The following is a 13371-nucleotide window of genomic DNA, read 5'->3' as shown; positions in this document are numbered from 1 at the left end:
TAATAATGTCTGACCATAATTATAATATTAAATTAATTAATACCACCCTTGGAAGGAAACGAATGGTCCTAATTAATTGTGGCTGTCGTAGCCCCCTTCAAACCTTACCATTAATAATTTAATACTGTATAACATATGGGTGTCTTTAATCTTTCCCAACTGGAAAGATTTGGAAATGAAACATCCAATAGGAAGCAATACTAGTACTTTGTGATTAGGATTCCCAAAATAACTATGGCAGTACTATTTTAATTAAAATCTTAGACAAAGGTATGATGGGTGTAATACATTGCACAGCATGATATTATATAATAACAAGCCCACTATCCCTTGTTTTGTGCATCCCATGTTTTGTGCATTTAGTCATCATAATCTGGTGTTGTGCACGTTTTATTCCAAAAGAAGGAGGAAAAGAGTAGAAGGAAAAATCTTGTTCTGTGCAAGATATATTACGAAACAAAGAGGAAAAAAAAAATATAGAAGGAAAAATTATTCACGTATTTCTAACCTAGAGGGGAGAAAAAGGACGAACAGAAGGGGCTTTGCCAATTAATGTTGAAGGAGCAGTGAAGCTTTATTTTATTTCCACCAAATACAAAGGCAATCAGGTATGGTACAATTAGTTTTATACGCTCCCACAAGAGAATATGTTTCAGGAAGTTTAGTTTAGTATGGTAGTTATGAAAATCTATGACTCACAATTTCTTGCTTTTCTTGAATACACCGTAGCAATTTTCAGCTTTCTACAAACTTTGAAAAGTGGCCCATGATTTAGTTATTATAAAAAAAAAATGGTTCTTTTATTTAGCTTGATAAGGATTTAATGAATCAATAATTAAGGTAATTGTTAGGATTATATGAAACTGAAGTAATAATTACTTAGACCACTAGTTGGCAGAAAGGTGTGAAAATTTGCATAGGATTTGAAGTCTCAATTTTGTAACTTAGGCTACAGTTATAGGGATTTCCTTTCCTCATATTATCATGATTGCACTTTAATTTTAATACATAAGGTAAATGTAATTGAATATTTTGGTAGTGAATAAAATAAATACCTTCGGAAGCATGGTATTTGAATTACGAAAAGTCGTATTTTGTCCGAAGTTAAAGATATTAGAGTAATTAAAGGTTTCGAGTCCTAGTCCTAAGAAAGGAGAATTAATGATTGAATAATTTATTTATGGATTAAATTGACCAATTTTAATAATATATAATCCTTAGATAATGGGCGAAATTAGTTTTCAAATAAAATTCCAATCTTGCCCTTGTGGGCCCAAGGCCACTTTTGGGGTGCGCTTTTGGGCTTCGAATATAAATATAGCAGTATAGGTGTCCTTAGATTCGTATTCTAACGTAGATCGCATATTTTATAGATTTTGATCGTTCAGAGGCTCTACGCAAAGGGAAGACATTAGTTTGATTGTTCGTGGCACCCGCTCGGCATTGAGGTAGGTTACGGTTTACTTTATGTCTAGACTCCGGTTAGCGAAACGTATGTAAATAGTAGTGATTGACGGGGAAAGCATGATAGGCCTTCGGGCATGGTGTGGAGGTAAATTCCATCTAGGTTGGTATTGCCAGTTGTTATGTGGGCTTGTCGCCATTATTGTGATACTGTTATGTGGGCTTGTCATTATTATGTGGGCTCGTCGCCATTATTACGATATTGTTATGTGAGCTGTCATTGTATTGTGATTTCATGTATTTGATATAATTCTCTCTCTCTTGTTATCCCATGGGTCATATGGAAGAGGAAGGTTATTGCGAGAATTGAATATTGAATTGCAATTCCTAGTATGAATCTATGGAACCTATGATTGCGGTGATTATTGAGGTTGATTCCATGCGAGGCATGCATCCCATATTCTATGTGCTATGTGATGTAATTATCACCTAGTTGTATCTTTATCACATACTAGCTCCCTCACCTTATGAAAGGGAAGGGTAATATTGATGATTGAGCCGTGGGCAATAATATGACTTGTACTTGTTTATTGCATATTGGTGATATAGTTGAGACTGATATCATGCATGACATGCTTTCATATTACTCTTATGTTGTTATATTGGTGAGGAGAGTGATTGAGAGACTCCGAGGTTTTTGGGAGATTCGAGAGTGACGAGAGAGACTCCGAGGTTTTTGCCGGAGATTGAGAGTGACGGAGAGAGAGAGAGATTGTGAGTGTTTGTTGCCCGAGGTTTCTTGCGGGAACGATGGAGTGTCCGATGCCCGAGGTCTTTGCGGGATCGTGAGAGTGTGCTCGTGATCCGAGGTTATATTCGGAGCGAGTGGTACATGGACTTCGCGGGTCCCCCATGGGTCATGACTATGAGGCATTGCCATAGCATGTGTGTACGGGAGTGGAGTGTGAGAGGTGACTCTTTGCATTGCATAACATTTACATAGCACGACATTGCATTGCATAGCACTCCATTTGAATGATCATTCATGTCATTGCATGGCACATTCTCTCGATTGATTCTTGATTTGTGAATTCCGAGTTGTTGTTTGTGAGTATTTATTTTAAAATTTGGATGGAATCGAGGTTTATAGAATTCTCCCTAGGCTTATAATCCGAGATATTGAGATCCCTATGACTATCGTTAATGCAAGACTTTCTCATGTGCTAGATGTGTACCGTGTTTGATTACTTATCTCGCTTACTTGTTAGTTGCTTCTTGTTTATATGCGTGAACTAACCATTGTCGGCCTATGATACCTACGAGCCTAGTGTTGTGCTCATACTACTCTTGCTACACTCCTTCCGGAGTGTAGAGTTATTTTCGTGTGATGTTCGGAGTCTCACGACCGTTTCGAGGCATTCGTCAAAGACGTTTGGGTGAGCTATTGCAACCCGAGTCTCTCCTTAGATTTCGTTGTTCTCTATCCTTCAACGAAGTCGTATCCGATTTGAGTCGTTAACTATTCAAATTGTAAACTTCTTAGAAGCTCTTGTATGAGTCTAGACCAGATTTTGGGAATTTCTTATAATAATAGTATTTATTCCGCATGTTGTATCAAATTAAGGTAGTTATACGAAGGGTTCGCCCACCAGGGAGGGTTAGTGTGGGTGCCCGCATGATCCATGATTTGGGTCGTGACAAGTTGGTATCAGAGCCTAGGTTACCCGGTCTATAAGTACAAGAGCAATGTCTAGTAGAGTCCTACTTATGGGTGTGTTGCGCGCCACACTTATAATTGGGAGGCTATGGGACATCTAGGAAAATTCAGATTCTTTCATTATTTCGTGCTACTCCATTCAAATTGGTATCTAGTTGATCCCAATTGGTATCTGAACTTCTCTGTTTTACCTTCTTCCGGATGATGAGAGTTCGTCCTTAAATTCTTGTGCGAACGGTTGTTTCCGACATGTTGTGGTACAGTACGAGTTGTGTTGTCCTAATTTAGATGCGTGACTAAGTTCGGTTTCTAGCTATGACCTGAAGTTTCAGCTGTGTGGAGTCGCGGTTAGGCTCGTTATTGTAAGGTTGGTTGAAGGAATGGGAAAGGTGATTCATAGGGTCATAAGATCTCCATATTTATAGTATTGGGTTTTCTCGAAAGAGGCAAGAACGCATTTATGGCTTAATAAGAGCGATTTGTCTCGATGGTATGATCGGTTTTAGGAAGCGTATAGCAAAGTAAGAGTTCTTATGGTATAGATGAAGGATTATCGGGTCTTGCATCTAAGTTTTCGAATGAGAATTATGGGAAAGTTGTGAAATGGCTACTGAAATTCGTATTAAAAATCTGCATTCTTTCCAAAACTTGAAACCACCATATCTCATTCATTATAAGGTCAAATTGAGTGATTCAAAAGCCTAATTTGAGTGAAATTTCACAAGGAATCCGTTGGAAGCATCAAAAGCGAGTTTTGGGATCCGTTGGCACGAGAAACGAGACTGAACAGCTGGGCATTTTTGTTATTAATGTTGGATTGTAGTGGGGATAAAAGATAAAAATAATTTGATCAATGGATTAGTGCTATGACTTTTCCTTTCTAAAGGTTGGTGGCAGTGGAACCTAATTATGAAAAGGTGAGAATAGGGTATAGATGTAGTGGAGTGGTCATTTAACGAACGAATTATTCAAAGTATTTAATTATTTTATTTTAGGATTGTCCACCTTATAATAGGACTTCATTATTTATTTGGGTTTATCCACCTTATAATAGGATTTAATTATAGGCTTACATAGGCTTCGGTCACATTATTAGAAATCTTAATTTTATTTTCCTTGCACATATGAACTACTTTTGACCTGATTCCTCCGGCTAGTGTCGGCAATTGCAAGATTCCAGATAAAGCAAAGGGCAAAGCCAACTTAATACCGATTAAATTTGAAACTCACAAATTTCTTTGAGTGCAGGAACTTTTTAGACGTGAATTTTGGAAGGGTAGAAAATCCCCAAATCATTGGCACTGCATCATTAATAATCATAGATCAAGCACCGCATTTAGGCTAGTTCGCCTTTAATTGATCATTTTAGGTTTGTTCGCCTTTAATTAAACATTTTAGGTTTATTCGCCTTTTATTGAAAAGAAAAGGAATCGCATTTCAAGAGCCCGTGATATCGACGGTCTACACAAATGGAAGTTTTAAAGAGATTGATTTCACCACTCAAATCAGCACATTTTACCATTGTCCCAACTACTTTCTTCGAGTAGCTAATAGGAACACACAAAAAAAAAAAAAAAAAAAAAAAAAAAAAAAGCAAAGTTCAATCATGCAAGGTTGGGCTGCTGGAGTTGAAACAGTCGGCAAGAAGAGACTTAATGACTTCATCTTCATCATCTTCCTCTCTATGGCCATAACCAATAGCAGCATTATTGTCTGCAACTGGACCACTATCGCAGTAGGTATCAAAAGAAGCCTGCAATTTCGCCATACCCATAAGCTTCTCTTCTTGTGGTTAGCCTTGAAACAAGATTGCCTTAATTTCTTTGTTTTCTCCTCAAGTTCCATGTCCGGGATTTCCTCCATCCTTTTCTTCTCTTCCTCTAATGAATCTATCACATCCTTCCACTTCTGTTCCATACCATTTCCTTCCCCCCTCTTCAATTCCTGCAAATATTCATCATCGAAACAAGGGTAACATGTCTATTAAGAGAATATAATATTATTACATAAACTAAAAGGTGAATTTTTTTTTTTTTTTTTTTTATTTGAAACAAGAGTGTAAAGAAGATGTGTATATAGAGAATGAACCTTAACATTCTTGATTAGGGTTTGAAGACTCATTAACTTCCTATGTGGCCACCTTCGAATTCCCAAATCCCTACATCTTATCTTCAAAAGTGTCACCCCAATATTGAGTTCCTTGGTCGCTTGATTTATTGGCATGTAAAAACACTTTGAAATTGCTTCTCGAGACAACATTTTTTGCTTCCCTTTTTCCGTTATAATTATCTTTTCTTGATTGTTGTCACATGACAACAATTCACGGTTCTCAGTTCGCCCAAGTAATTGGGTACTTAATCCAAATCCACCGCTCGTTTCGCTCCACATCCCTGTACCCATAACATTATAATACATTAGCTAATTTATTTAGAACAAATACTATTAGTGTATACAAATAGATATTCGAATATGACCATCACCTAGGGTAGGGTTATAAAAAGATGAATAAAATGGATCTTCAAGAGTGAAGTCCATCATCAAAGGATTGTTAGCAGCATCAAAAGCGAAATCATACTGATGATCGATAGTGTAGTGGCTTGAATTACCTTGCATTCTTGCTTTAATTGGGTTCGTAAGGAAGGATCCTAGAGGCATATACGCAGCACTGGTTCTATATGAACGAAGAGTGCATGAACGAAGGTCGCCTAGTGTAGTCACTTCATGTACATCATCTCTTCCCTATAAATTGCTTAATCCAAGTGGACGGCTGATCTTGAAGATGCCGTCTGCTTTTGCTTTTGGAAAGAGGACGACTCCTTTCATAAAGTTGTCGGCCATCGGGGTTTTACCGAAGGGTAAAAGCCTTTTGAGAAAAGTTTTTTTTTATAAAGCTTGTCGGCCACAAAAATCAAATGAGCAGAAAGAAAAAAAAAATATATATATATAAATAAAAAAAATATATAAATAAAAAAATCCGGAATTGTGTATAGATAAAAAAAAAAATATATATATATATATATATATATATATATATATAAAAAATAAAAAAAATACGTGATTAAGAATAGACGTATATAACCGATAACAAACCGTAATACGTCAAAGCCATGATATACAAATCAAGAATCAATTAATTACGTTATATAAGTACGGTTAAGAAATCTATATTGACAAGAAATAATTTGTATTGGTACTTATACACATAAGAAATATAGAAAGACAAGACAAGTACTTTAAAGTAAATTATCTACCCTAAGTCTACAATACAGTGACTTATACCTTATATTTGACTAATTTAGGTATAGTTAAGTAAAGGTCGGTTATTCATATGTAAGCACCTTTTGAGGACTATCGAATAAGGCGTGGGTCAATGGAATTATTTACGGTGACGAATGATGAAGGTGTGACTAGCACTAATGGTGAAATACTTTTAGATATCAGTGATCACGTTAGTGAACTTATGAACTAAGGAGAAAGGGAAATTATTTCCATTAAGGATTTTTGGCAAGGGTACTTCGACGAAAGAAAATTTAAGAATGGTGAAAGAAGGGTTAGTGAAATCAGAATACTTTACCGAGTTCGAGTGGGCAAGGTTTGCGTCTTATTCTAAGGTTGGTGTGGTTCTAAGGAAAATTGTGGGGCCTATCGATAACGTTCATAGGTTTGGTTATATAGGATTAGAACATTTCGACAAAAGCAGTGCTTATATTCGAAAACCGAGGATGGGGAAAAATTTGAATTTGGAAATTGAAAATTTGGTCTTTTATCTAAGATAGAGGGAGTTCCGACTAGTAAGGCGAGAGAGAAATGTTTATGATGCATTCCGTAGAGGTTTCCCACAGTGTCCTATCAAGGATTCTTTAGTTACCGTCAGCTTTCATTCTCTCTTGTCGCTCGAGGACGAGCGATTGTTTAATTGGTATCTGATGTAACGACCCATTTGGTCGTTTAGCACTTTTAGGCCTAACATCCCTAAGACATCCTTTTGTGGTCTTATTTTGGTGTCTATAGCTTGCGATAACGGGTGATTCGGTTATTTAATTGATGAGTATTAGTCCTCATTTGACATTCGAGGATGAATGTTCTAAAGGAGGGGAGAATGTTAGACCCGTATTTTATACATTGGATTATTATTTTATACATTTATACATACGAATATCTCCATTACGCTCCACTTTGCTTTCATATCTTTGGTGCAAAGCAATATAATACGGAAGAATGATATATTATTTTTGCGTTGTAAAAACTTGTCACGAGAGGACAATTGCATGCCCAACTTTCCACGTGTATGCATAGCAAGTAAACAATTCAAAAGCAATGCAATTTATGGAATCTTGTGGCTGATTTTGGTAGCATAAGAAATTAATGGCACCAACACCATTAAATAAGTGGGCACAACAATAGAGGAAAATAATTGTACCTTGCATTCTTTCTTTAATTAGTTCATAAAGATGGATCATTTTAGGTCCCAAGAAGAGGTAGGAGAGGGGAAAGAGACAGGCATGGTGGACATCATTATAGAGTAACAATAAAGTGTTAGTGCTAACATTATAAATTCCTAATAATGTCTGACCATAATTATAATATTAAATTAATTAATACCACCTAATTAAAGGAAACGAATGGTCCTAATTAATTGTGGCTGTCGTAGCCCCCTTCAAACCTTACCATTAATAATTTAATACCGTATAACATATTGGTGTCTTTAATCTTTCCCACCGGAAAGATTTGGAAATGAAACATCCAATAGGAAGCAATACTAGTACTTTGTGATTAGGATTCCCAAAATAACTATGGCAATCTACTATTTTAATTAAAATCTTAGACAAAGGTATGATGGGTGTAATACATTTATGTGGGGGAACATGATATTATATAATAACAAGCCCACTATCCCTTGTTTTGTGCATCCCATGTTTTGTGCATTTAGTCATCATAAGGTCCACAACAAACGTTTTATTAAAAGAAGGAGGAAAAGAGTAGAAGGAAAATCTTGTAGTGCAAGATATATTACGAAACAAAGAGGAAAAAAAAAATATAGAAGGAACAAATTATTCACGTATTTCTAACCTAGAGGGAGAAAAAGATTTGAAAGGTATGGGGGCTTTTGCCAATTAATGTTACACACAAGAGCGGTTGAAGACTTTATTTATTTTATTTCCACCAAATACAAAGGCAATGAAAAAGGTATGGTACAATTAGTTTTATACGCTCCCACAAGAGAATATTGAAGTTTAGTTTAGTATGGTAGTTATGAAAATCTATGACTCACAATTTCTTGCTTTTCTTGAATACACCGTAGCAATTTTCAGCTTTCTACAAACTTTGAAAAGTGGCCCATGATTTAGTTATTATAAAAAAAAAAATGGTTCTTTTATTTAGCTTGATAAGGATTTAATGAATCAATAATTAAGGTAATTGTTAGGATTATATGAAGGGAAGTAATAATTACTTAGACCACTAGTTGGCGATAAAGGTGTGAAAATTTGCATAGGATTTGAAGTCTCAATTTTGTAACTTAGGCTACAGTTATAGGGATTTCCTTTCCTCATATTATCATGATTGCACTTTAATTTTAATACATAAGGTAAATGTAATTGAATATTTTGGTAGTGAATAAAATAAATACCTTCGGAAGCATGGTATTTGAATTACGAAAAGTCAGATTTTGTCCGAAGTTAAAGATATTAGAGTAATTAAAGGTTTCGAGTCCTAGTCCTAAGAAAGGAGAATTAATGATTGAATAATTTATTTATGGATTAAATTGACCAATTTTAATAATATATAATCCTTAGATAATGGGCGAAATTAGTTTTCAAATAAAATTCCAATCTTGCCCTTGTGGGCCCAAGGCCACTTTTGGGGTGCGCTTTTGGGCTTCGAATATAAATATAGCAAAGATAGGTGTCCTTAGATTCGTATTCTAACGTAGATCGCATATTTTATAGATTTTGATCGTTCAGAGGCTCTACGCAAAGGGAAGACATTAGTTTGATTGTTCGTGGCACCCGCTCGGCATTGAGGTAGGTTACGGTTTACTTTATGTCTAGACTCCGGTTAGCGAAACGTATGTAAATAGTAGTGATTGACGGGGAAAGCATGATAGGCCTTCGGGCATGGTGTGGAGGTAAATTCCATCTAGGTTGGTATTACCAGCTGTTATGTGGGCTTGTCGCCATTATTGTGATACTGTTATGTGGGCTCGTCGCCATTATTACGATATTGTTATGTGAGCTGTCATTGTATTGTGATTTCATGTATTTGATATAATTCTCTCTCTCTTGTTATCCCACGGGTCATATGGAAGAGGAAGGTTATTACCGAGAATTGAATATTGAATTGCAATTCCTAGTATGAATCTATGGAACCTATGATTGCGGTGATTATTGAGGTTGATTCCATGCGAGGCATGCATCCCATATTCTATGTGCTATGTGATGTAATTATCACCTAGTGTATCTTTATCACATACTAGGTTTTTTTATGAAAGGGAAGGGTAATATTGATGATTAGTGGGCAATAATATGACTTGTACTTGTTTATTGCATATGGTGATATATGACCGATATCATGCATGACATGCTTTCATATTACTCTTATGTTGTTATATGGTGAGAGAGTGATTGAGAGACTCCGAGGTTTTCTGGGAGATTCGAGAGTGACGAGAGAGACTCCGAGGGTCGAGGAGATCGAGAAGAGAGAGATTGCGAGTGTTTGTTGCCCGAGGTTTCTTGCCGGGAACGATGGAGTGTCCGATGCCCGAGGTCTTTGCCGGGATCGTGAGAGTGTGCTCGTGATCCGAGGTTATATTCCGGAGCGAGTGGTACATGGACTTCGCGGGTCCCCCATGGGTCATGACTATGAGGCATTGCCATAGCATGTGTGTACGGGAGTGGAGTGTGAGAGGTGACTATCGCATTGCATAACATTTACATAGCACGACATTGCATTGCATAGCACTCCATTTGAATGGTCATTCATGTCATTGCATGGCACATTCTCTCGATTGATTCTTGATTTGTGAATTACCGAGTTGTTGTTTGTGAGTATTTATTTTAAAGGCTGGATGGAATCGAGGTTTATAGAATTCTCCCTAGGCTTATAACCGAGATATTGAGATCCCTTGTGACTATCGTTAATGCAAGACTTTCTCATGTGCTAGATGTGTACCGTGTTTGATTACTTATCTGCTTACTTGTTAGTTGCTTCTTGTTTATATGCGTGAACTAACCATTGTCGGCCTATGATACCTACGAGCCTAGTGTTGTGCTCATACTACTCTTGCTACACTCTTTCTGGAGTATAGAGTTATTTTCGAGGTGATGTTCGGAGTCTCACGACCGTTTCGAGGCATTCGTCAAAGACGTTTGGGTGAGCTATTGCAACCCGAGTCTCTCCTTAGATTTCGTTGTTCTCTATCCTTAAACGAAGTCGTATCCGATTTGAGTCGTTATCTATTCAAATTGTAAACTTCTTAGAAGCTCTTGTATGAGTCTAGACCAGATTTTGGGAATTTCTTATAATAATAGCATTTATTCCGCATGTTGTATCAAATTAAGGTAGTTATACGAAGGGTTCGCCCACCGGGAGGGTTAGTGTGGGTGCCCGCATGATCCATGATTTGGGTCGTGTGCATGTCAACTTTGCACTTAGCCATTTTTCTTCAACATTGTGCAACTCTCATCTTCTTCCACGTTGGGCGAGTTTTGCATGCAGTTTCCTAATTCGTTCGAATTACCACGTATTTCTCCGAAATTTCCTGATTGTAACAAACACATACAATTTAGCTCGTAATGCAAGAGTAATGATTAGTTAGGTGTATTTAGCTTAATTCGACCTCTAAACAAGATAAAGTATGGGTAATAAACAGTGGATAAGCGTATAAATACACCTAACATCACCACCCCACACTTAAACCTTTGTTCGCCCTCGAACAAACCACTAGACACACCAACTCCACCTTCAATTCACAAAACACTACCACATTGAACAGGTCTGCATCAGAATAAGGTCACCATGACATTTTAAAAATTTGCAAGGACATCTCAAACAAGACACGAATTTCACACATGCCAACAACTTCATCAAACATCCTAGCCTCTAAACTGACTCGCTCATATGAATATAGGCAAAAATGGTCCTGCCGCCTAACAAAGAAATCAAACATGATACCAATCTCTTACCAATCATGTGCCCTCACTTCAAAGAGAGTTGCCCAAAATTTTCAATCAATACACAATAAAGGCGATGAATAGAATGAATTTTGCTCACTCTCACAAGAAGATTCACATGCTCATACAACGTACCATAGGCTTTCCCTTAATGTCATACTCTATTAACAAAAGCAAATCAAGCATAGGATCAAATAGGACTTTTATGGTTGTAACATCGGCTAAATTTCTAAAGTGCTTTAGGAGTTCGGGATCAAATGTTACAAGTTATACCAACAAAGGGGATGGCTAAAGATGTGGTTACCAAAGAAAATAGGCTAAAGGCTCAAAGGGGTTAACGAAGGATATCACATATGGGTAGGCAAATGAATGGTTCATGATGAGGCCAAAAGTGCATAGAAAATTAATTTGTACTCTGTCAAATTCTAATATAGTTTAAGATATCGTCCCACAGAGATTGAAAAATCTATGCTACAGACTTGTAGTATTTTTGCTGCTATTTGAGAGAATCAGATTGATGAAAGGAGAGTAGTGACTTAAATTTGTAAATTACTTTAACAAAAGAAACAACTTTCAAAAGATTATTTGAAAAGAGAGAGTTGGGAGTCGTTGAACCCACTTAGTATATATATGACAATAAAACCTTTTTTTTAGTAAATTCCACAAAACAGTAGAAATAGTTCCTAGACTTGATTTGTGTTATGAGGAATAAAGGCCTCTTGCGATTAGTCCTTAAATCAATAAACTTATTTGAAACAATCCTCCGCGAGAATTAGAATTGAAAGAAATAAGATAGATATCCCTCGAATCAATAAACTTATTTAATCTTGTCCCTCCGTGAGAATTAGGACGGAAAGAAATAAGATAAAGATTTAAACCTAAGACTTAACTTGAAATAACCCCTCCGTGAGAATTAGGATTAAAAGAAGCAAGTTCAAAGATTTGGAATAATATATGACTAAAAATTATTATTACATATATATTTTATGTGATTATTATAGTATATTAATTTCCCTCCTTGTTAGAAGTACAAATTAATATAACTATAATCATAACACAAAATATACTAAGTAACGATAATGATTTCCAGAACATATCATTCCAACACAAAGTATGACACTTAAATAATATCAAGATGAGGAATAACTAAAATAAGATAATACAACATCACACCAAGTTTCTTCAACTATCCTAACAAAAAGAGATTACTCCATTATGGAGTTAGAAAAGAGAAAATATGAATTTAAGAAGCTAGAAATATTGAAAGACTTGGAGAAATATTTTTACTACAAAGGAAAGAAGAGAGAATAGAACAAGATTAACACTTTGTCTTGTAATGTTTTGGATGATTTGTAAGCAAAATAATGCTTCTATTTATAGGAAAATGTAGTGTCTCCCCCCTACAGGTGCATTCCTTGAAGTAGTGCTCACATCCGTGACCTTACTTGACGGGTGAGAGTATAACAATAGTTGACAGGTGAAAGACTTGCAACTTCTTTCTTGATGCCCATAGTTGACGAGTGTGAGTATAACAAGAGTTGATGGGTGAAAGACTTGCAACTTCTTTCTTGATGCCCATAGTTGACGGGTGTGAGCATGAAAGTGGCGGTGACACCCGTGGATTTCAACACTTGATGGGTGTGGGATTATGCAACTTCTTTCTTGATGCCCATATGTAAAACTCCACGATTATGACTTATGAATTCGTGGTTGCACCTATTGAATTCTTTGCTTACTTCTTTGACAATTTTTTTCTTCTCTATTCTTCACAGTCTTCGGCTCTTTTTCTGTAGAATTTGAAAGAGAAAATATGCAAGAATAGGATATATTTATTCATGTGTTATTTAAAAACTTATTTTTATATACAAAATATCATGAATAATTTATATCCATCAGTTCAACATCATGGTTAACAAATAAATGCCTATATCCTCTCCTAACTTAACACACCTAGTTTCACTTTGTAGACATACCGAGCAAGTTCTAGACATCAATACAAGACATGGAATATATACAAAATACTCACCACACATGGCACACTCATGATTCAAGATGGACACATATTGACCCTCTACTTAG

General features: G+C 36.2%; 1 long non-coding RNA gene across 1 annotated transcript; it reads left to right on the top strand.

Annotated features, from left to right (window-relative positions):
* The first annotated feature begins 285 nt into the window (after window positions 1-285).
* Window positions 286-9144, top strand: LOC132060640 (uncharacterized). Its single transcript, XR_009415972.1, has 3 exons — window positions 286-608; window positions 1374-1448; window positions 9070-9144. It is a non-coding gene; the product is annotated as an uncharacterized LOC132060640 (long non-coding RNA).
* Window positions 9145-13371: the final 4227 nt, after the last annotated feature.

This window comes from Lycium ferocissimum, chromosome 6, assembly GCF_029784015.1.
Source record: "Lycium ferocissimum isolate CSIRO_LF1 chromosome 6, AGI_CSIRO_Lferr_CH_V1, whole genome shotgun sequence".
Classification (NCBI taxonomy): Eukaryota; Viridiplantae; Streptophyta; class Magnoliopsida; order Solanales; family Solanaceae; genus Lycium; species Lycium ferocissimum.
Note: the sequence above shows the minus strand (reverse complement) of the source record. Positions and strands in the feature narration are given on the sequence as shown.